Here is a 26,678-nt window from a genome sequence, read left to right on the forward strand (position 1 = left end):
CTTTGGTTTGTTTTTTGAGCGTGCAACATGACGAAACATAAGAGCTGAAAGGCAACGTGCATTTCATTGTGAGAAAAATGTTGTGAGTGTGCATGTTTTAAACGGATTAAATGTGTTGTGTGTTGTATTTTAACACTGTGCATTGGGGAATCTGATGTAATATAAACCCAATGTTTCATACATTTTTAGGTCTGCATGTGCCTCGATTTAATGCTTACGTTTGCTTTTGAAAAGTCAGTCTTTTATCACGGTTTCTCTTCCTCATGCAGAAAAATCCTTCACTAATGGACTTAGTCGCGGCGTCCAGACTATATTATTTGTCTGTTGCCAATCAGAGCATGAGTCTGATGCCCGTGTTGCATTAGTGTGGCGTTATTGGCGCCAGCCTGGCATGAAAGGAAAGTGAGTGAGTATAATCTCCTATTGTTTGAGGATCAAACATCATATGCCTCACACTTGGCCAAGCATGCTCTTTTGTTCTGAAACCGAACGGACACCGGTGACGCTTCAGACCAGCCAGTGGAGAGCTCAGGCCAGAGGGGTCAAGACTCGATGAACTGATGCACACATGTACATCTGTCGAATGACAGGAACATGACCCGTGTCAAATGGCCGAGGGACACGTATCCACCGCTGCAGACGCGCTCAGAGGGTGGTGGAGGTGTAGCACAGTTCAATAACATCTCAGGAACAACACTGAAAACACTATGAATAAAATTGTGTTAATCGCACTGGTGTGTGCAGTTATGATTTCTGTGTATAATAAATGTGAGCCAGACAATTGTGTCCTAATTTGTTTTAAAGAGATGCACAGAATACTACATTCTTTTTGCACATTTTACTCAAAGAATTTGCTTAAAATCCACTAAAAAAGTTACACTGGTAGGGCTGTGAAACGATTAATCACATCCAAAATAAAAGTTTGTGTTTACATAACGTGTGTGTACTGTGTATAATTATTTTGTATATATAAAAACACACATGCATGTATAATTAAGAAAATATATTTATATATAATATAAATTATATGTAAATATATATACATGCAAATATTTCTGAAATATATACATGCATGTGTGTGTATTTATATGTACAAAATAATTATACACAGCACACACACATATGTAAACACAAACTTTTATTTTGGATGTGATTTATCGTTTCACAGCCCTACTGGTTACGACCGTAACACACTCCTGCAAGCGTATAAGTCTGTGTGTGTGGAATTTCTTTCTTACACTACAGATTCAATATTTGTCATTACTAGTTCAAAAGATGTGCCCACAATTCTTACTAATTCAGAAACCACTTTAGAACTAGCGATGGATTAGGCCGTTTCTGAGAAGTTAGTGCAGCACAATTGAATATAAATTTTATGCAACAGTTTGACGAACAAGAAGTTGTAATTCTATGCACAATGTTGTGAGTTACTTTGTCTGTTTTTGCTCTGCCAAAGAAAATGGATCCAAGCAAAACCACAGTTTTTGTAAATAAATCAATGTTTTTGAACAAATTGGTTGAATGAATGATTCAACGACTCCCATAAATACTTTCAGTTGCAATCTCCTACTGGTGTAAGTCTTTAGAAAAAACCCTGGAAAATCTCACTAATCCACTGATAGTCTGGAACACAAACACGACAAGCGCAGTGATACAGAGAGTGAAAAGTCCTTGTGCTGTTGCAGTCCCATAGTGAAGGCTATTGTATACGAGCGTATATCTTGCAGTTCAGACTTTTTTCTCCGAATTGTGTTTGCTAGTTTTTTCTTTCTTTCTCGTAATTGCAAGTTTATATCTCGAAATTAGGAATTATATCTCAAAAAGACAGAATTGTGGGATATAAACTCATAATTAAAAATGTAATTGCAACTTTTTTTCTCAGAACGGTGAGTTTATCTCTTACAATTCTGACTTTTTTTCTCAATTTTCAACTACTCAGTATTGCTATTTCTGTGTTGCAAACATCAAATAATAACAATAGTATTGGATAATAATAGTACTAATAGTACTAGATAAAAGTTTGTAGTCTGGATATAAACACTTGCAGAAGCAATCAAAATGAGTAAACGACCTTTGAAACTAATGTTAACGCTTCAAATAAAGATTGTTTCTATATTTGCTGCGTCAAATTCACACACTATCCATCCTAAATAGTATTCGAAATTAGAATCAATGTGTCCCAAATCATAGTATGTGAAATAAGTATTCTAAAGAGACCCGGATGGTCTACTTTGAGTGTTGGACGAGGATTCGATTAGAACTACAAACACACAAATAAAAAGTCTTAAAAAACTACAAACATGGCGGATGTGTGAGTCAGACGGTTAAGTAGGTTTAGATAAAGGGGTTTGAGTGATTAATTATCAGCATCTAACCTGACAAAAAGATATTTATTCATTGTTCTCCACATTATATTTCATCTGCAACAGCATAGTGAACTTTTGTAATGATACGTTTAGTCATTAACTTTTAAATGCATCAGTATGCAAATTGCAAACAAATGAGGAGAGTCTCCGTATGAAAGACCCGCGACTGTCAGATCAACGTGCGACTACATTTCTCAAGGAAATTAAATTAAATTAAAATTTTAACTGTGATAAGATGATTGACAGGGCAGTTTACGCACGTAAATAAGCGACAGAGCTGTCCATTAAAGATGACGAATTAGCCTAGTTTGTCCCAAAGTTTGCCTACTCTTCTGCTACACACTCAAATGTACTTTTTCTTCACAAAAACAGTACAGAAATTTGGGGCATAGTATAAGTAGGCGAATTGGGACGCAGCAGTTGTTACGCCAGTAGGTGGCAACCAGTGACTGGTAAAATGTATTTGATGTGACATTGATTTATTAATATCAAACTATTTTTACATAAGGAAATTAATTTATTTTAATATTATTGATTTATTAATATCAAACTATTTTTACACAAGGAAATTAATTTATTTAAATTAATTCGATTTTTTAATTGATTTATTTATAACATTTTAGACATTTATAAATATACTTATTTACACCCCCACCCCCTTCTTTTGGTACGTTCTGCGATCCATGACACACTCATTCATAATAGCAAAACAAATGTCTTGTTTTGAAAAAAATCCCACTGAAGTGCGTTGAAACGCTCAGCATTATTAAGTAATTTCCACTCAAACAGGAAAACAGGGCGGGGCATATGGAGTTGCCCCTCCCCCTTTTAAAAATAGCCAATTGCGTTTGGTTTATATCTCAGAGCCGTTGAGCTCGGTAAAGCTGCAGTTTCCTCCTAATCTCTAACCGTTTCTCCTCAAAATCTCCTCCATATCACTTTAAAATATCATTCTGTGCAGAATTCAAATGAGTCCGATGTGTTTTCTGTTCTGCGGTGACTCGATCACATGATCCGCTCTGTGTTTCGTGTCTCTGGACCGGAGCTGCGGCGGTTCATGGGACATTAACATGAAACCAGACTTATTCGCCCTGATGGAAAGCACATTTATACTGTCTGAATCGATCCCTATCCCCTATATAGTGCACTAGATGCCATTCACCATGTAGAAAATAGTAAATGTGTGAACAAGTGACCGATTTCAGCCACAGCTTCAGCGTCTGTTTATAATATAGGGGGCGGAGCTTCTGATTATAGAGAGCTTTGATTGGACAGTGCAGAGTGATGTCATCAAAATCCCTGACCCAGTTTTGAATGCGTATATTTTCTAAATGCGAATTTTGTCGTTTTGGAGAACACTTGTTAACAGTAAAGCTAACATATAATGACAATATAAGAAATCTATCTATCTAAAAGCCAAAAAATCTACATTTTGATTTCATGGGGTCTTTAAGGTTATCTCACTCGCACCAGGGGAGATTAATCCGAGTTTATTTTTCGATAATACCCATCTGCCTGTACATTATCCTTTAATTGTTACTTTTGAGGCATTGTTCATTAGAAATGAACTGTACGGGACGGTCCGACTGTGTCTTTAAAAACTCCTGAAAGCGCTGGAGAATGATGTCAGACTGAACGCGAAATCACTTCCTGAACTGAGAGAGAGAGAGAGAGAGAGAGAGAGAGAGAGAGATGGGCAGATCGCTGTTGTTGTAGACAGACAGACAGACAGACAGACAGCAGTGGAGGTGAGGAGGGTCTGTCTGAACACACACACACGGACCCGCTGGAAACTCTTCACATCCAGAGAAACAGCCCGACTGAAGGAGAGAGTCTCCGGGTAAATATCAGATCTGACACGCAGCATGTTTGAGCTCTGACTGCATGACGCATATGGGGCCATATTTATATTTCTACTTCATATATTCTATGGTTCAGAGTGTACAGCTGCATTTACACTGATGGGGATCCGATTTCACTGAAACTTGGGGTTGCTTTCTTAATCGTAATGTCTCACGTTCAGGCTGATGAAACTTGTTTAAAAGATAAATAAACTGTGGCAGTGAAGGAATGCAGGTGGAATGTGTTTTGCGAGCATATTGTGAAACGTGCGCGTGTGTGTGTGTTTGAGTTTATTAGTGATTTAATGCAGAATGATGATTATGATGATGGTCACTCACTGCAGAAAATCAAACACTGTTAAAACTCAGAGCAGAACATTTACTTTTGCAAAGCTGTGTCTGTCAACTACTGGTTTTTAACATGTATGACAATCTGAAAATGCTCTTATGCAGTTTTTGGGGCATGTGCAATGATATTCTTTGAAGGAACTTGAAGTTCTTGAATATTGAAAAGAAAGATTGTCATACACAGATTGAAGTGCCACAGCTAAATTCTGTGTTTTATACTATGACCGAATCTCTGGTTGCAGAAATACTTTTATTCATAAATGAAGTTCATTGTGGCTTGAATCCTCAGCTGTGGATTTCAGTGTTCACTGAAACCGGATGTCATTTTTAACTCACTTGAACAGGGCATGGGCCGGACATAAACCAGCTAACGCAAGGCAAGTTTATTTATACAGCACAGTTCATACACCATGGCAATGCAAAGTGCTTTACAGAACATGATTACAATAATCACAAAATAAAAGCAAGGGAAATGAAAACAGTTATAAAAGAAATTAAAAGAGATTTATGATTCAGTTATAAAATGAATCAAAAGAGTGAAAAGATGATGCATAGATAAACTTCTCATCTGGCGAAACACCGGTGTATCATATTTTTCACAACTTTTCCCAAGATTTTCCCATGGTGATTACACTGTGTGTGTGTGTGTGTGTGTGTGTGTGTGTGTGTGTTCTTTCCAGCTAACGGTTTGAGACAGATTGATAAGGCGAGTTTGTTCATCGTGTGTTCAGACCAGACTTGTGCTGAGCTTTAGATTTGAGGGTTTGTTTCTTTAAGATTATTCAGAAGATGACTAAATTAGAGAAAGGAAGTTTGGTCAGAGGAGAGAGTTTATAGCCACATGAAGTGTGTGTGTGTGTGTGTGTGTGTGACTCTTGCATGCTGCTGTCTGGTTTCCAAGACATGTGACTGTGCACAATGCCTCCTTTCCTATGAAACTAACATGTGATCCATGGCATTTCCTGAATACGATTGCTCTCTCCGTCTTGATAATATCTAACAAATATTTTATGTGTGCACAGTGAGTCATTTCAGCAGAATAGTGTCATATTCTGCATTGAACGAAGCCTAGCGTCTGCTTTTCCGTGTTTCTCCTCGTGTGAGGAGGTTTTGAGATGGTTCTGAACTGTGGTAGAGCCACAGGGCTTCTTCACACCGCGGTAAAACTCACACCAGCTGTTACTGCAAATGTGCTGAATATGAATATGAATGTACAGCACTGCTTTTTTTCCAGTGGCTGAATCTCCAGTAAGTCTTACAGCCTTTGCAAAATGTAATTTATTGTTGCTATTTCAAGCTATCGGAATATTTTTATTCGTTTTAGGCCCACGTGTCATTGGCCAATTTGGTTGCTCTTGAATATCGATGGGTTTTGCTCTGAGGTTTCACACATTGTGAACCTTTATTTAACAGTGTGTTTTCTGTGAACTTCTGTAGTTTTGTTGATGGCTTTCGAGTATGAGGGCATATCACCAAACATGCCCGTGTTGGCATTTGTCTAATTACAGGTTTCGTACAAGTACTTGAATTTGACTTTGTGAAATGTAAGTCCTGGAAAACCCTTGAAAACAGCCATACAGTATTTAAGAAAAGGTATTTGAAAAGCGTTTGAATTATTGAAAGACAATATATGTGAAATTAGTGTTTAATTTGATCAATAAAACCATCTTTTCTCACAGAATGAACGCTGTAGCCCGTCTGATATAGATATAGAGCCACTTCACATGGCTATGAGTGTGATATTGCTCATAAATATATATAAGTATATGATACAGCTTTCAGATGTCAATCATATATTCATGGGAATATATGATTCCCATGAATAAAGAAATTGAATGGTTAAAGAAAGTTTCCGCAGTCATTGCATCTGCTGCACTTTATCTGTACCATTTTGTTCTATTGGTTTATTTTTGTTTACCTTTTTTGGAATTTGAACGATAATAAAATATTGTATGATAAGTGAGATCTCTGATTGAAGTCCTTGAAAACCAAAAAGTAATGCTTGAAAAGTCCTTGAATTTCATTGTACAGAATCTGAACGAGGCCTGTGATTAGACGAGCTTCTACATAAAGGCAGATTAATACACTAGAGTTTGATTGGAAACTCTTTGGCATGGAAACTGAAGACATGGGAAGTGTTTTCTCCTCTCGTCTGCGATGTGACGAGTCTGTTTATTCACTATGTTTCAACAAAATAAAGAAAAACCACATGAACTTCCCACATTTTCCTCATGTGATCGCACACTTTGCACATGGGAAACATGTGGTTTCAGAACAGTTCCCATGTGCAGAATATGTGACCGCATGTGTGTTTTTGTGCGTGTGGTTTTTCGATAAGGGATTTCTCCTCTTCTCACCTCTAGTAAACCTGGCTTTGGATGTTCCTCTTTCGTAAGTTGCTTTGGATAAATGCATGACCATATGGTTAGTTGCATTGTTTTTTATGATGTAGGGCTGCACGATCATGACAAAAATCATAATTGTCGATTATTGCCTTGAAATTGTAATTACGATTATCACAATTTACATTGAATTATGTTTTGAATATCTTTTGCCATTGTTTGAAGTGACATATTGTTATATCAAAATAAACAAGCTGATAACACTCTTCCTGAAAAACTGGTATTGCTTTTCTATAGCATTAAGCCTCAAATGTCAAATATACATTTTTTTTATTTTATTTAAAGTAAAAATATGCATGGTATTATAATGTTATACTAGAATTAAAACAATGGGGGAAAAACCCTTAAGATAAGCTGTAGAAAGAAACAAAACACATCTTAAACACACAGAATAATGTAAGTGGACTTTTTTTTAAATTTTTTTAATTGCGCCTTTGAATGATTACATAATTGTGGCATCCATAATTGTAATCGCGATTACAAATGCGATTAATTGTGCAGCCCTATTATTATGCATTGTTTTCTCCTCTAAACCTGGCTCTTTTGTAAGTCGCTTTGGATAAATGCATGACTTTATATTGTTTATTATTATGCATTAACTAATGATCTTTGCAACGGAAGTGAATCAATCAAAACTAACTTTAGCTGGACAATAACTTTATTCTAGATCTGCTGTAAAGCCAAAACAATCTCTGTCACTGTAATCTCCTGTTATCACTGTAAAGCTGCTGTGAAGCGATCTATATTGTTAAAGCGCTGTATAAATGAAGGAGCGTTCTCTCGCAGCGCACAAGGCCGTGTTTCTGCGTGTGTGTCTCAGTGCATGCCTGTAACAGCGCTGTCTTTGGTTTGGCCGGGGTCCAGGGCCCGATGACGCGCACAGCTGTATTTTTGCACCGTGTCCTGATTTGCCTTCCCGAGGCCTCGCTCATCCACACATTCCTCATGGGGCTGAAGGGGCAGTCGGGGTTTGCTTGGTGTCTCGGGGCCGAACCCTGACGGGCCCCTTCACTGAGGGCCTTATCTGAACACAATGAGCTCGCTCTGAACACCAGTAATGAGATCTCGGCCCATGCAGGGACTCTCGAGACGTGCTGGGATTTGTTCTATAGTGTACGCGCTACACGATCGACAGACTTCTTGAATACACGTGATTGAAAATCTGGAATCTGAGGGTGCAAAAAAATCAAAACATTGATGAAATCTCCTTTAAAGTTGTGCATTTATGTTGGCGATTGTGCTGCATTCACTCACAGAAATACATGTTTTATATATTTACGGTTGGAAATGTACACAATATCTTCATGGAACATGATCTTTACTTAATATCCTCATGATTTTTGAAATAAAAGAAAAATGGATAATTTTGACCCGTATAATGTGTTGTTGGCTATTGCCACAGATATACCCGTGCGACTCGAGACTGGTGACGTGATCCAGGGTCACATATGATGTTGCTCAAGTTCAAATGCTCACACAAATGTACTTGGTTTAACAGTGACTTCTGTGTTCTGTGCTTCACACATCTCTACACTATGGGTCTATTATGCAAGCGAAATGTGAGATATTTTAGATATTTAAATTTCTTGATATTTTAGCCTATATGGATTCCAAACATAATGTAACGGGGTTGACACAACTTCTGAATAGTATTGCGAGTAGGGATGCACCGATATGAACATTTTGACCGATAACCGATAAATCTTAAAACTGAGCATTTCAAACTGACTCATTAAAGGCATTCTGGGTAATAACGTGCTTGAAACGGTGTTATTTCTCAGTCTAAACACAGGCTTTTTCAGCTGATTCTTAAACTACAACTAATGTGATACTATATATGACATGATACTACTTGACATGATATAATAAAAATGATTGAAATCACTTCAAAAAGGAAAATACAGTTCAGTGCAACATGTGAAGTCATATAAGCTACATAAAATTATTATGAGAACATTATAATTGTGTGTTTGTGACATGACTTTCAATGTTTTTTTTAATTTACATTTATATAAAAATTTGTGTGCATATTTATCAGCCAATATATCGGTTATCGGCTTGCAAATATAAAGAATTATCGGTATCGGGCAAAATTTTCAGATTGGCATTTTGACATTATTTTGTGTGTATTTAAAGTGCAATAAGCAGCAAAAATAACTCAATTTAGTCCCGAGATGAGGCTTTATGTGTGTGAGCTCAAAATCTGCAGGAATAAGTCAAATTATGCTGGTTTTATTTGTTTATTCTGTGGAAAAGGAGAATTGGATGCGTTTCAGATATTTCCGTGTCAATATGTATCGAAAAACTTTTGACAATACTACATTGCACTTATAGTTTATTATTTCAGATGCCTTTTTAAAAGACAACAATTGAAAAATGCATGTATTATATTTGTAATCTGGCATGCTGGCGGTGTTAATGTCATATATACACATTTTTACAATCCATGGCATGAGAAAAATAGTTTTCTGCCAACCGTGTAATGTTTAAAATGGATGCAAGAAACGAAGATCAGCCCCAGCTCTCAAATATGATGAACCACACTGCGTTATTCTCAGCCAGTATTCTTCTGAATAATATTATTCCTGTAAAGACAAAAGCATTTCTGTCCCATGACAGAGTTGAAGAGGCCGAGATCAGTGAAGTCCTGTGTTGAGCCAGTGCTGCGACGCTCCAGGGTTAGGGTTCAGATAGCATGTAGTCCATGTTGTTTACAGTCACTAAACTCCCACTGGCATTATTAATAGAAGCGACGCACCTGTCGCTGTTTCTGACGCCTGGACTCTGATCCTCTGCATTCAAATATCAATTCAAATCAAATGCAGTTGCTTTACACACACACACACACACACACACACACTACCATAAACGTTTGGTGTTGGTAAGATGATTTCATGTTTCAGTCTCTTCTGCTCATTAACGCTGCGTTTATTAGATCAAAAATACAGTTAAACAGTGAAATATTATTATAATGTAAAACATCTGTTTTCTATGTGAATATATAGTAAAGTGTCATTTATTACTGTGATCATTTATTCATTACTCCAGTTTTCAGTGTCACATGATCCTTCAGAAATCACTCTAATATGATGATTTGATGCTCAAGAAACATTTATGATTATTATCAGTGTTAAAAAACATTCATATTTTTGTGGAAACCTTTGGATGAATAAGTTCAAAAGAACAACGTTTAATTGAAATAGAAATATTTTGGAACATTATAAATGTCTTTACTGTAACTTTACATCAATTTAATGCGTCCTTGATGTATAAAAATATTAATTTCTTTATTAAAAAAAATCATACGTGCCCCAGACATGTACAGTGTAGGTCAAAATAATGATTTGTGAAGGATCATGTGCTGATTTGAACACATTTATGATTATAATCAGTGTTTCGTATTTGTGCGTAAACCGTCATACGTTTGACTTTTCAGGATTCTTTAATGAATAGAAAGTTCAAAAGAACAGCATTGATTTAAAATAGAATATTTTGTAACATAATAAAAGTCACTTTTGATCAGTTTAATGCGTCCTTGCTGAATAAGGCTATTAATATCTCACCGGCCCAGAGCTTTTACAGTCCCTCTATTAACCTGTTCGGTCAGATATTGGAGTGAAATGTGTGTGTAATGATGTAATGTTGTGTAAACAGTGTCCGTATACTGTTCACGGAAAACCGTTGATGCTTAATTGTATTTCTGTGTACTTTTCATAAGGGAAATATGGGATGAAGGAGATCAAGGCTGCGAAAAGAGCAATACGTGTGTTTTTATGCACGTATTAAACCCACGATATGATAGGAATGTGGCACGGACTCGGAGTGTGTGATTCACGGTCAAACTTGTGCCGGAGGTTTGATAGTTTGTTAAATTAAAAGGCTTTCTCTGTCTCTCCCTCCCCCTCTGTGTCTTTGTGATTTCTGGTAAGTGACATGACTGGCCTTTGGCATAACGCCTGGCATGATCACATGGTATGGATGTGTGTGTGTGTGTGTGAATAATTCCACATGAATGACTGTGTGTGTGTATATTGTATAATTCCAGCAGGAGAGCTCACTGTTGTTCAGGACAGTTTGAGCTGGGATCTGTTTCTGTGTTTGATACATGTTAAAACACGCGCATGCTAAATGCAGATACAGGCGCTAAAACAAGCATGCTAACGATTGTTCTTCATTTGTTTACATAGGAGTTTTTCATCATAGTTGACGTGAGGAATCCTCACAGTGTAATAGCAAAGTGACCCTTTTATTAGTGGTCAAGCATTTATTAAATATCATTATGAATGATTCCTCAGTGAGGAGAGGTGTGTTGCTACTTTATTCAACATTTTCACCTGCTGGACCAGAAAACAGGTGGAAAAATCCCACAGATGCACATTATGGCTCTTCTGTGGCGTACAGTGCACGGGGAAAACTGTGAAGGATGGTTTCTGTCATGGAGTAAAAAAGTAAAATAGGTAATCGTGACTTTTTATCTCACAATTCAGACTTTTTTTTGGAATTCTGAGATTAAATCTTGCAATACTCACTTTCTGGAATTCTTAGTTTAAATCCTGGAATTCTGACTTTTTTCCCCCAGAATTCTGAGTTTAAATCCTGGAATTCTGACTTTTTTCCCCCAGAATTCTGAGTTTAAATCTCGCGATTCTGACTTTTTTCCGAATTTTATGTTTAAATCTTGCAATTCGTACTTTTTTCCCTAGAATTCCGATTTTAAATCTCGCAATTCCGACTATTTTCCTTGGAATTCTGTGTTTATATCTCACAATTCTTACTTTTTGCAGAATTCTGAGTTTAAATCTTGCAATTCAGACTTTTTTCCCTAGAATTCTTAGTTTAAATCCTGGAATTCTGTCATGGAGTAAAAAAGTAAAATAGGTAATCGTGACTTTTTTCAGACAATTCAGACTTTTTTTTTTGAATTCTGAAATTAAATCTTGCAATACTCACTTTCTGGAATTCTTAGTTTAAATCCTGGAATTCTGACTTTTTCCCCCAGAATTCTGAGTTTAAATCCTGGAATTCTGACTTTTTTCCCCCAGAATTCTGAGTTTAAATCTCGCAATTCTGACTTTTTTCCGAATTTTATGTTTAAATCTTGCAATTCGTACTTTTTTCCCTAGAATTCCGATTTTAAATCTCGCAATTCCGACTATTTTCCTTGGAATTCTGTGTTTATATCTCACAATTCTTACTTTTTGCAGAATTCTGAGTTTAAATCTTGCAATTCAGACTTTTTTCCCTAGAATTCTTAGTTTAAATCCTGGAATTCTGTCATGGAGTAAAAAAGTAAAATAGGTAATCGTGACTTTTTTCTGACAATTCAGACTTTTTTTTTTGAATTCTGAGATTAAATCTTGCAATACTCACTTTCTGGAATTCTTAGTTTAAATCCTGGAATTCTGACTTTTTCCCCCAGAATTCTGAGTTTAAATCCTGGAATTCTGACTTTTTCCCCCCAGAATTCTGAGTTTAAATCTCGCAATTCTGACTTTTTTCCGAATTTTATGTTTAAATCTTGCAATTCGTACTTTTTTCCCTAGAATTCCGATTTTAAATCTCGCAATTCCGACTATTTTCCTTGGAATTCTGTGTTTATATCTCACAATTCTTACTTTTTGCAGAATTCTGAGTTTAAATCTTGCAATTCAGACTTTTTTCCCTAGAATTCTTAGTTTAAATCCTGGAATTCTGTCATGGAGTAAAAAAGTAAAATAGGTAATCGTGACTTTTTTCAGACAATTCAGACTTTTTTTTTTGAATTCTGAGATTAAATCTTGCAATACTCACTTTCTGGAATTCTTAGTTTAAATCCTGGAATTCTGACTTTTTCCCCCAGAATTCTGAGTTTAAATCCTGGAATTCTGACTTTTTCCCCCCAGAATTCTGAGTTTAAATCTCGCAATTCTGACTTTTTTCCGAATTTTATGTTTAAATCTTGCAATTCGTACTTTTTTCCCTAGAATTCCGATTTTAAATCTCGCAATTCCGACTATTTTCCTTGGAATTCTGTGTTTATATCTCACAATTCTTACTTTTTGCAGAATTCTGAGTTTAAATCTTGCAATTCAGACTTTTTTGCCTAGAATTCTTAGTTTAAATCCTGGAATTCTGTCATGGAGTAAAAAAGTAAAATAGGTAATCGTGACTTTTTTCAGACAATTCAGACTTTTTTTTTGAATTCTGAGATTAAATCTTGCAATACTCACTTTCCGGAATTCTCAGTTTAAATCCTGGAATTCAGACTTTTTTCCCCCAGAATTCTGAGTTTAAATCCTGGAATTCTGACTTTTTTCCCTAGAATTCTGAGTTTAAATCCTGGAATTCTGAATTTTTCTGAATTCTGAGTTTAAATCTTGCAATTCCGACTATTTTCCCTGGAATTCTGTGTTTATATCTCACAATTCTGACTTTTTTCTGAATTCTGAGTTTAAATCTTGCAATTCTCACTTTTCTTCCAAATTCTGAGTTTAAATCTGCATGGGCAAACATCATCTCACACACTTTCTTACAATCAATATCAGTCCTGCGTCCCCTCAGCAGAATCTAAAGTGTAATGCTCAGCTTTAAAAATCTTCAATATTATTATGAATTATCTCTTTTACTATGACTGGCACATTCTTGTTCTCCTGGTCTTCTGGATCTTGTGCACTCCTGCTGTGATCCAGATCTTTGGTTGAGCTCCAGGAGAACGTCTGGAAAATCTCAGGGAACGTCCCGTCTTTCTCCTGTCTCCTGTCTTCATCCGTGATCCAGTGCAAACCCAGCTTACCTCCGGCTCGTTAATGTTTTTACGGACTGATAATGATCAATAACGAGGGTTACATGAGTACTTCACAGAACTAACAATCATCTCAGTTCACTGTGAAAGCTGTTTGTTTAATTATTATTATATGTGTGTGTGGATGAGCAATGAACTCTCTGCAGTCCAGATGAAACGCTGAAGATGGTTAATATTTCATCAACAGTTTTGAGCATCTTCAGAGTTTGCCTGACAGTCTGTATGTATTTACACTCATTTAATGCTGCTCAAATGTGGCATACATGCATTTACACAACGTCATTAATGTCATTTATCTCAGCTCATACAATATAAGCCTTTTTAAATTGTTAAATAAAAACAGGAACTCATTTCCAAGATTATGACAAAAATCATTGTTGATATTAATGTTAATGCTAATTAATAGAAAGCAAAAAAACTGTGTTTGGGTAAAAAGCATCGTGTCATATTCTGCGTTTATGAAGTAGTTAATTGCTTTTTGTGCATTAGAGAATCGAGAGTTCATTGATTATTTTACTGGCATGAAAAACTAAATGGTTATTCAAACTGGGAATAAAAAATCCTTGATGCAACATGAGCAGATCTGAACATAATGCAGGGCTCTACACTTACTTTTTGAACAAGGAGCACTGGTGCGCCTGAATAAAAAAAATTTAGGAGCACAGACAAATATTTGGGGGCACAGTCATTTTTGTTGTATAAGTTTATCATTATAGTTTTATTATTAGAATTATTCAACAATTAAATTTACAATGCTCATTGTAAGGTTAAGAACATCAGACAAAAACTTTCAAACAAAAGATTTTCATTTAATTCTATTTTATCGTCATGTAGATTTCATTTATCATTGTATGTAGGCCCTATGTATGTTTCACATTTTATCTGAAATGAAGATCATGTCTGAGTCACTTGGCCAAGCTTTGTAGCCTGGTCGCCTTGACCTCTTTCCAGCAGACAGACAATTTTCAGCACATTTTGTAGGATCAAACAGTTCCAGGGAGGGCCCCTCTGTGTTGATCCGAATTAGTAGGGCCCTATAAAATCCGTTTTATTTTTTCCCAAATTCCGTTTTATTTTTTCCCAAATTCCATTTTTTCCGTTTTAATTTTTGCAAATTCCGTTTTTTCCGTTTTAATTTTTGGGAATTCAGTTTTTTTTTACCCTTTACTGTAATTTTAGTCGTAAAAAGAGTGTTTTTAATGTTAATGATTAAAATGTACACAAATAAAATAGGAATGACCCTAAATTTATTGAGGTAACAAACAAAATTCTCATTTTAAGAGATGTTAAATGTGGTTTGGTTTGTTTACATTAGTGAATGTATTAGGCTAACTAACATGAACCACGAGCAATACATTTGTTACTGTATTTATTAATCTTTGTTAATCTTAGTTAACCCTAACCCTGTATTTTTAATGTTACTTCACACAGTGCATTAAGCTAACTAATGTTAACAAATACAACTTTTCATTTAAATAATGTAGGCTGCTAAATGGTGAAATTAACATTAATAAAGATTAATAAATGCTGTAGAAGTGCAGTTTATTAATAGTTAATGTTAACTGATCTAGTTAACTAGAGTTTAATAAATGGAACCTTATTGTAAAGTGTTACCGATTTTGTTATACACCGAACCGATTCAGTGTTGGACAGATCAGTTGTTTTAATCATTCATTAAAGTGAATCGGTTCAAAGGAGTCATTAGTTCGCGAATCGGACGTATCATTAGCAGACAGACTTGTACGCGTTGTGTGATTATCCCGGCAGTTTTAGGACATCGCACAAGATTTGTCAACACAGAAAACATTTCATCATTGGATAGGTTTTGTTTAGTTTATTGGAAGTGTTTTTTATGTCAGCTGAATGTGCGGAACGCTTTTCAGAGAAGAAGGAAAGGTAAAAAAGTGTTTTTTTTGCACAATTCACACACAGCGGTAGCCTAATTCAGGAAAAAAAATATCCGAATGCTCCACGTGAAATCTCGTTCTTCCGATCTTTTACCATTGTGTCAATTCTCAATTGATTTAGATTAATAAGCGCGAGGGAGTGAGAGAGAGCAAGTTTGAAGGCGCGCGCGCGACCGGGCCTCTCTCTCTGCTCGTTCTTTCAGTAATATGCGATTTTCCTCAGACATACGTTTTTCTCCCACACAAAAACAGAATTTTATTCCAAATATGTAAAATTCCGCGTTGACACTAGATTTCGCGTTAATTTGCCAATTATAGGGCCCTAAAATAGTTCGTGTGTGGGCACTGTAGTTTTTTTTGTATGAGGCTACAGACTAGCTACTGAAGATTTAGGCCCAAATAACTGATCTCCCGGTAATATAGTGTCCTACTCTGCCCCTCCTCATGATGATGTATTTGCAGCTGTTTCTATAGAAAAATGCTGTGTCACTCGCACGAGTGCGCCCAAATATTTTTTCACGTTCGCACGCCGAAATATGTACTCGCATGTGCGAGTGAAATGGGCGCGCTGTAGAGCCCTGTGATGCTGCAATCAACTCTTTTATTCATTTCTCTGATTTTTGGTGATTTTGGTGTCATTTTTTTCGACAGACCAGTTGCAACTTTTACTCTCTGCTTGACTACATTTCTTATATATACTCTTTACTCTTTAGTCCAATACATTTGTGAAGAGTAATGCAATTACTCGTTACATTTTGCATGCCACTTTTACTTCTGCAGTTTTATTGCTGCTATATAAAGAAGCGATATCGCCATCTACAGGGCGCTGATACTATTTCATTTTACTTAACATTATTTTATATACGTTATATTGAAGAGAGTTTTTTGAAGGATATCGGTTTGCTTTGAGAGTTTGCGTCTCAGAGGCTGTTGTGTCGACCTTGATTTATTGCAGTATTGAGGAGTTCAGTTTTATTTAGATTTTAGAAAATAAACACGATTTCTCATAAATCAACTGTTTCTTGTTTTTCACTGGCATGTCGAGGACTAGTTCATCTCTGAGTCTTCGTTCAGTACGAGTAAAATACTGATGTTCTGCTGAACTCAGATCCTCGAAGACTTTACTCGAGTCGTATTGATATTGGTGACTTGTAATTTGTAATGGAGTAATTTTTGCTGTAAGGTATCTGTACTTTTACTCAAGTATGGTTTTCAGGTACTCTTTCCACTTCTGTCTCACACACACACACACACACACACACAGCTGGTTTTCGTTGTGGCCGTTGGAGCTGTTAGTCTCTGACTCATATGTGTACTTACTCAGCAGAGAGTTTTACTCTATTCACTCACGCTTTCACTGAACACACTGTGAGCTGACGTGTTCATCTGTGTGTGTGTGTGTGTGTGTGTGTGTGATGATGATGATGATGATGATGATGATAATGGGTCAGATCATGAGTGTTTTTAGCTTTGCATGTTTTCAGTTCTCTATTACCGGATTATGATGAGATGAAATCGTTATTGCACTTCTTCATCAGTTATTTCTGGAATGCTTTAGTCAAGATAATTGTTTGAGTCATTCATGAGGCGTCCAGAGACGGGCTTGCCTTAATTGTGTGGGACTGGATTATGGTGTTTCGGAAATTCCCTTTCATGTGGTGTGTATTAAAGCTGTTTGTGAGTGTAAATGCACAAATAAAGGCAGATAAATTGAGTTTTTATAGGTTTGTAACTAAATTGCATAATGCCCGCCTCTGGTCCTGATTGGCTGAGCAGCGTCTCTTAGCCCCGCCCTCAAACACTGTAGTGTATCTGAGACTGGAGGAGTTTGGTTCGTGGTGTTCGTGTCGAGAAGACGCTGTTTTCTGAGATTGATACGGTAAAACCCACGCCATCGTTACTGTTCGTATCACTGAGATCAAGAGCTGAGATTCAGATATGATAATGAGCGTTTGGTTGCTGACCAATCACAGCACAGCAGCTCTCAGAGAGGCGGGGCTTAGAGAGACTGAATCCTCGATGGAAGTGTTTCAGACACTGAGAGAAAAGAGCTGACGCTGCAGTGGAGATTATGAGGACATTAGTGTTTTATCACTGCAAAAAATGCTTTTCTTACTCAGTGTTTTTGTCTTGTTTCCAGTCCAAATATCTAAAAATTCTTAAATCAAGATGCATTTACTAGATGAGTAAAATGCCATTTGATATTATGTCTTGTTTTCCGGGGGAATTCATCAAAATGAACTGATTTGTTGGTAAAAAAAAAAAAAAGATCTGCCAGTGTGGTCAGAAGAATAATCTTAATTCAGACAGAAACAATATTATTTTTCTGACCCCACTGGCAGATCATTTTGCTTGTTTTAAGCAACAAATCACTTAATTTTGATTTATTTCCCCAGAAAACAAGACATAATATCATATGTCATTTTACTACTTTAGTAAATGCATCTTGATTTAAGAATGTTTAGATATTTGGACTGGAAACAAGATAAAAACACTGAGTAAGAAAAGCATTGTTTGCAGTGTGACCTTGATAAGCTGAAGGTCTGCGGAGGGAAACTCACGGACTCGGTGTGTTCATGGTGTGTGTTGTGTGTTATCTGGACTGTTTCTGCACTGAAATCCCCGCTCACACTTCCACAGTATCGATCCGTGTCTGCAGAGAAGGATATAACGTCGTGCTTTACACAGACCAGTCATCCTGGAAATAACCTAGAACCAGACGCTGAGTCTCTCAACGTTTGAAGTGTGTGTTTGAGACATTAAATAGCAGATAAACTGCATTCTGCTCTGTTTCCTGATGTGTCTGTGCTTCGTACTTCTACATTCTCTGATTCTGAAGTCTGTCTGCTTTCATGAATTCACTATTGATTTCAGATTTACCATAGACCACACACAGAAGCATCCAACCAGAGTTTCACTTATTATTTATTTCTTTTCTTTTTTATATAATTTAAAATTCAAATTATTCAAATTATTTCATTTTTAATTCTAAATAAAAATATTAAAAAATATTTAATTATTTATCCTTTTTTATAATTTTTTCTATTTATAATTTTTATTTATTTGTTTTTTTTTACATTTTTTTTTTCCTAATATTTAAAATTATTTAATTTTAAATAAAAAATATATTTAAAATTATTTAATGTATTATTATTTTATATTTATTTTACATTTATTTATTTATTTATTTATTTATTTATTTATTTATCTATCTATCATGATCGCTTGTTCTCCCACGTCAGGTTGAGTTTCTGTTTACCATATTTCAGTGCTTTATACACATTCACTGATCAATGTCGATTTATTTAACAATCTTTTTATGAGCGTTTGGAAGCGTCCGAGTGTGAGCTAAATGGACTGTCGATGGATGAACAGAAAGCTCTCAGGTTTCCTTATGAATATCTTCATTTGTGTTTCAAAGATGAAGGAAAGTCTTTGCGGTTTGGAGCGAGGCGAGGGAGAGTCGTGACGACACGGTCTTCAGTTTCGGGTGAACTGTCTCTTTAAGGGTTTGTTCGCGTGTGAGCAATACAGCAGTGATGCTCGACTTCACAACCCATAACCAGTTATATACTCATGACCTCTGATTCATAACCAGTTGGAAAGAGAGTGTGTGTGTGTGTGGAGCAGGAGAGGATTGTTTGATAGAAATGTGGGTGTGATTTGTGTGTTGAGTCACTTTCAGACGCGTTTGACACACACACGCACAAACTTTTAACCACACACTCACGCACACACTCTGTCTTTAACACTCACACACACACACACTGACACACACACACTCATCAGCTCCTGTGTGAGATCTGCTGTCTCTATATCCCTGAGCAGGAGATCATGAAACCACATCTGCAGGGTGAGACCACACACACACACACACACACACACACACACACACACACACTCTCTCTCTAACACATAGACACACACACACTCACAATCACGCACACACTCTGTCTCTAACACACACATACCTTCACTCACACACACACACACACACACACACACACACACACACACACACTCTCTCTCTAATACAGACACACACTCACACACACATTCACACACACACTCACTCTCTCTCTAATACAGACACACACACGCACACACTTTTAACCACACACTACGCACACACACTATCTCTAACACACACATACCTTCACACACACATACACACCTACACACACACACACACTCTCTCTCTCTCTAATACAGACACACACTCACACACACATTCACACACATACTCACTCTCTCTCTAATACAGACACACACACACACACACACACGCACACACTTTTAACCACACACTTACGCACACACACTATCTCTAACACACACATACCTTCACACACACATACACACCTACACACACACCTACACACACACACACGCTCTCTCTCTCTCTAACACACAGACACACACACACACACACACTCTGTCTCTAACACACACACCTTCACACACACTCGCGCACACACTCTGTCTCTAACACACACATACCTTCACACACACACACACACACACACACACACACACACACACACTCTGTCTCTAACACACACATACCTTCACACACACTCATGCACACACTCTGTCTCTAACACACACACCTACACATACACACACACGTTGTGTTTTCATGTTTTATGGAGACTTTCCATAGACATAATGATTTTTATACTGTACAAACTGTATATTCTATTCCCTTACACTAACCCTATCCCTAAACCTACCCATCACACACACACACACACACACACACTCTCTGTCTCTAACACACACATACCTTCACACACACTCACGCACACACTCTGTCTCTAACACACACACACACCTAAAAGTCACGGTTTAGAACTGTGTTTGCTTGAGTGTAGTTGGTCATTACTCAGTGTTTCTATGCTCTCATGTTACTCTATTACTGTGTTACTCTATTACTGTGTTACTCTGTTACTTTATTACTGTGTTACTGTGTTACTCTATTACTGTGTTACTCTATTACTGTGTTACTCTATTACTGTGTTACTCTGTTACTTTATTACTGTGTTACTGTGTTACTCTATTACTGTGTTACTCTATTACTGTGTTACTCTATTACTGTGTTACTCTATTACTGTGTTACTCTGTTACTCTATTACTGTGTTACTCTGTTACTGTGTTACTCTGTTACTCTATTACTGTGTTACTCTGTTACTGTGTTACTCTATTACTGTGTTACTCTATTACTGTGTTACTCTGTTACTGTGTTACTCTATTACTGTGTTACTCTGTTACTGTGTTACTCTATTACTGTGTTACTCTGTTACTCTATTACTGTGTTACTCTGTTACTGTGTTACTCTATTACTGTGTTACTGTGTTACTCTATTACTGTGTTACTCTATTACTGTGTTACTCTGTTACTGTGTTACTCTGTTACTGTGTGTTCTTTAGTATTGCTGGATCTTTCTTCCATTTCACTTTCACTTCTTGCCAGTAATATCTTAAGGACAGTCTTGTCTTACTTGCCTCAAACATATTTCAGCAACAAAGAAACATATTTTAGCGTTAAAAAAGCTTCTATTTCTCTCTGGACGCCGGCAGCTGCAGTGACATCATGGCTTTACCGTCTGCTGATTGGCTCCTTTATTTAGAGGGCGGGGCTTATACCGCCATATGTGTGTTGCACGTTTTCTCCCATTCATAATAATATGAGTGCACACAACATCTTTATACGTAGACTTGAAATTAAGGAATGGCAATTATTTTGCCAAGAGATATTTCATTTATTATTAATTGTCAAGACGAAGGAGAGAAAGAGAATTTACTGGAGAGATGATGTTTTCATGCCCAGATATCTCCGTACACAAAGTTTAAGTTATCTTAAGTTATCCCTACAGAACACATCAGTCATGTCCCATCGCACATTCCTCTGTCTCAAAATAACTCCTCATCTCCATGTCTCTGACATGTAATCCTCACACACACGTTTTCATGCACTTCAGATTACATGTCACGCAGTGTGAGCATCTAGAGTCTCTCCGTCAGGATCAGAGCCTCGCATCAGTGTATAACACACGTGCTCTGCGAGTGCATTCATGATCATAAACCACAGGGAAAATAGCTTCGTTTTATGATTTATGGCTGCACAACTTGGCAAAAAAAATGCTGATTATATATCAATATGGATATAAAATAAAAATAATAATAATGCTATTACTACTAAATAAATGTATAAAATGACTAAATAGAAAACATGATTGCAATTTAAAATGCATTAAAAAAAATGAAGCACTAAAAAACTAAATAAGAAATATTACTCTTGTAATATATAACTAAAATAAAAACTTATTTAATAAAAATATAATAATAATATAATTTTATATTACAACTGTAAAATGACTACTAATATTTACGTCTGTCGTCATTTCTTTATTTTCAGACGTCAAACTTCTGAACTTTTATACTGATGGAAATACTTCATGAATTTCCACTTGTTGGTAAAATGTATGAATGCTTTTAGTGTTTTCATTGATGTGCATATCTGTTCACATCTCAGAAAATATGTTTTGGTGTTTCATGACGCTTTATAGAGGCCCTATTGTGCTTACGTGTTCATCTTTCTTTAGTGTTGCTGTTTGATCATGAAGAAGCTGCAGCTCTTCTCTATATCAGAGTCAGTGTTTCTGAACTCCTGAAACGCCTCCATTGTAGTCTTGAGTTTCTTCCGGGACGAACACGCCACAATATTCCTCATTTAAATAATTCATGCGCAGAATAAAGGGGCGGGGCCTGGTTGAGTTAGTTAGTAGTGTGTTAAACTGGTGGTTATGGTAAGGGGCGGGACATTTCCCAAACACACTCAAAGCGCTCGACCAATCACAACACACTGCTCCAGCCGACCAATCAGAGCACAGTGTGCTTTTCAGAAGGAGGGGCTTCATAGAGACAGGAAGTAAACAGAGCGTTACTGACAGACTGGGAAGAGAGGAGCCGCAACAATGGAGAATATGAGGAGAATAATCAACATTACAGCAGGAAAACATGTTCTAGTAGAGCACAAAGAACATAATCAGAACTATGAGCATAAAGAGCATAATAGGTTGTTGTATTTAAAATGTGTGTTTTGTTAGGCTCCTGAAGTCTGTGATTGTGTTTTGGCTGTAGTTCTGATACGCACAGCTCGTGTCGTGAGTCTCCGTGTCCTTGTGCTTTATGTGTGTCTGTGGAAGAGCGTGATAACTCTCAGACGGAGAGATCTCCTTTCACTGAAGCAGACGCAGGTTTAAACCTTCAGATCGATGTACGCGAGACGCAAAACTGCACACAGTATTCACACTGCAGTCAGAGTCTGCCCGTGACACTTAAAACAAGATATTTTGAAAAATATTTTTTATTTTGTTTTTGTATTTTCAGTTTTCATTGTTGTTTTTTGTCATTTTATTAGTTATTGTTTTTATTTATTTTTTAAATAATTTTTAATTTTTAAGCTATTTTAACACATCAGGGTAAACTAACTGAAATGATACTATATATATATATATATATATATATATATATATATATATATTGAAATGTTTTGTTTTATTTTTGTATTTTTAGTTTTCATTGCAATTTTGTTAGGTTTTGTGCTTTTGTCTTTGTTTTAGTTGTTGTTTTTAAATATGTTTCTTATTAATTTTTATTGCAGTTTTAGTATCTTTAATACATCATGTTTGACTAAATGAAAAGGAGAGATGTTGCTTTGGCCGCCGGCTGAAACAAGTTAAAGTTCTGCAGAAGTGAGTTGGTGTTTCTGTACGTTCCTCACGCTGGGCTCTGATTGGCTGGAGTTTGTGTTTCTTTATGTTCCTCATGCTGGGCTCTGATTGGCTGGAGTTTGTGTTTCTTTATGTTCCTCATGCTGGGCTCTGATTGGCTGGAGTTTGTGTTTGTGTTTCTTTATGTTCCTCATGCTGGGCTCTGATTGGTCGGCCTGTTGCCGGGGAGCTGATCTCGACGTGGACTGAATGTCTCGTGTCTGTCTGTACATTTAGACCTCGACTTCAGCTCGACTGCAGTGTTTGAATATTTATAAAGCAGATCATTCACGTGAAGAGGGTCGGCGAGCACCACCACACACACACACACACACACACACACACACATGTGTTAGTCCTGGATTGACTGGTGTTCTGCTGGTTTGTGTGTCACAGACACTTCTTCAGGAACAGAATGTCCCAGACTTCTCCTTTATCCTGACAGAGCAGTTTTCCTCTCGTCTGATGATCTCTGTGTCTGCTGCAGTGCATCATGGTCCGGTTTTCCTCTCGTCTGATGATCTCTGTCTGCTGCAGTGCATCATGGTCCGGTTTTCCTCTCGTCTGATGATCTCTGTCTGCTGCAGTGCATCATGGTCCGGTTTTCCTCTCGTCTGATGATCTCTGTGTCTGCTGCAGTGCATCATGGTCCGGTTGTGACGCGAGCTGCTGATAAATCAATGGTTCGGCTGAGTTTATGGAGTTCCTTATCAAAGATGTGCAAAGTCTATATTTAGCGTGTCTGACTCTGCATTATTCCTGCACGTACATGCACGTGTGTGTGTGAACATGCCGCAGAGGTTCATGGGTTATTATATCTGTGATATCACATGGCATCTGATGTTCAGGGAAAGAAAGCGGTAGTTCTATATTTCTAGTGTCGTCAAGTTCCGACTTCAAGATACTAGTTAAAATACTCGATTAAGGCAAAAATCATAATCATGATTAATAAACACGATCAGTGGGCGAAGTGACCAAAAATTTGTCTCAATAGCAGTCTATATCAAGTATATTTTTCTGGAAATAAATATGCAATGATTTCAAAATGTTGATACCAGTGAAATTACTTATTAATAGAAAAGGAAAAGTCCAAAAACAATTATTGAAGAAAATCTGACAGTCAGTAATACAATAAAAACAATGTAGACATTTTAAACTTATAGTTTTCAGCTACGGTGTGATAATATAAGCACATTTTGCGATGATAAACAATCTGGCAGCTGAGATTAGCTATATGGGATAAATCACTTTACATGAGTGAATTGTAATAAACTTGTCTGTAATATATTTCAACCTAACGTAATTTACATTTTACGATGATATAAACTATCACACGGAGTCACCAGATCAGCAAGCTCCGCCCACTCGTTCACTCTCCCCGGAATTCTGATTCACCGCACCTGCACTTCATCATCAACGCACACTATATAAAGGGATTCGTCGTTGTCTACATTGATGACATCCTTATCTACTCCCGGAACCTGGCCGGACATCGCCTCCACGTAACGCAGGTCCTTGAGAAACTCCGCCATCACCATCTCTACCTCAAGCTGGAAAAATGCGAGTTCCACACAACCTCCGTCCACTTCCTAGGGTACGTCATAGACCAGCATGGCATCCAGATGGACCAGAGGAAGGTGGATCCCATCCAAAACTGGCCTCAACCCACGACAATCAAGGAACTCCTACGCTTTCTCGGATTTGCTAACTTATACAGACGATTCATACACAACTACAGTCTTCTCAGTTCTCCATTAACCTCAGCTCTCAAAGGCCGGCCCGAGTCTCTGTCCTTGACCCAAGCAGCTTCAGAAGCCTTCCAGCAACTCAAACAGGCCTTCCAAACCGCTCCGATCCTGGTCCACCCTAATCCTGATCTCCCGTTCATCGTCGAGGTGGATGCCTCATCTACTGGGGTCGGAGCGGTCCTCTCGCAGCGGCAGGGTGATCCTCCCAAACTCCATCCATGTGCCTTCTATTCTAAGAAGCTTTCCCCGGCGAAGCAGAACTACGACATCGGTAATCGATGGCCCATCGCCATTAATGCTCGCCATTAAGCTCTCGAAGAATGGAGACACTGGCTGGAGGGAGCACATCACAAATTCGAGGTCATCACTGATCATCGCAACCTTGAATACCTGAGAGAAGCTAAGTGACTCAATCCTCGTCAAGCCTGATGGGCTTTATTCTTCACCAGGTTCAATTGCACCGTCTCTAATATCGACCTGGGGAAAAGAATTGTAAGGCAGATGCCTTATCGCGTCTTTACCAACCTGCTCCTGATGACTCTGCTCCTGATACCATCCTCCCTCCAGCCATGATCGTCAGTCCAATAAGATGGGCCATCGATGAGCAAATCTCCCAAGCTAATCGCTCCAACCCTGCTCCACCGGGAGGTCCAGAAGGGCTCCTCTACGTTCCACCCACCTTTCGTCTGCCCCTTCTGGACTCAGCTCACACCTCTCTGGGCTCTGGACACCCAGGTAGCCAACGTACCCTCTCGCTCCTCCGTCAACGCTACTGGTGGCCAACCATGCCTCAGGATATCTCCCGGTACGTCAAGGGTTGCTCAGTCTGTGCCGTTACCAACCAATCCCTTGTACCTCTTCCCATTCCGCATCATCCATGGTCACATCTGGGCATTGACTTCATGACCGACCACCACCTTCAAACAACCACACCTGCGTATTCGTAATAGTAGACCGCTTCTCTAAAACCTGCAAGTTGATTCCCCTCAGAGGATTGCCCACTGCTTTCAAAGTGGCCGAAGCAATGTTTCAAAATGTGCCTGTATACCCGAAGACATCGTATCCGACCGGGGACCCCAATTAATCTCTAGAGTCTGGCAAGCATTCTTCAAACTCCTCGGAGTATCCATAAGCCTCTCCTCTGGTTACCATCCCCAAACTAACGGCCAGACTGAGCGGAAGATCCAGGAAATCGGGAGATACCTGAGGCCCTACTACCACCAGAACCAGGACAGCTGGAGCCAATTCCTCCCGTGGGCTGAATATGCTCAGAACTCCCTACGACAATCCACCACCGGGCTCACCCCCTTCCAATGTATCCTTGGATACCAACCTCATTTGTTTCCCTGCTCGGGTGAGCCCTCGGAAGTTCCAGCTGTCAACCACTGGTTCGAGCAGAGCGAGAGGGTATCAGAGGGACTCAGCCCATGTGCAAGAGACAAGCAGACACCCGTAGGACATCAACCCCTCGCTACCAACCAGGCCAGAAGGTATGGCTCTCGATGCGAGGT

The 26,678-nt window shown here is 37.9% G+C and overlaps 1 protein-coding gene across 1 annotated transcript in view; it reads left to right on the forward strand.

The window, feature by feature from the left end:
• The first annotated feature begins 4,031 nt into the window (after positions 1 to 4,031).
• Positions 4,032 to 26,678, forward strand: part of nacc2 (NACC family member 2) — a 39,514-nt gene continuing 16,867 nt past the window's right edge. The window contains exon 1 of the mRNA XM_084114791.1: positions 4,032 to 4,206. The gene's annotated coding sequence lies outside the window, so the exon portion shown is untranslated. The remainder of the gene's footprint in view (positions 4,207 to 26,678) is intronic.

The sequence above is a fragment of the Abramis brama genome, assembly GCF_963993115.1.
Source record: "Abramis brama genome assembly, chromosome: 5".
NCBI lineage: Eukaryota > Metazoa > Chordata > Actinopteri > Cypriniformes > Leuciscidae > Abramis > Abramis brama.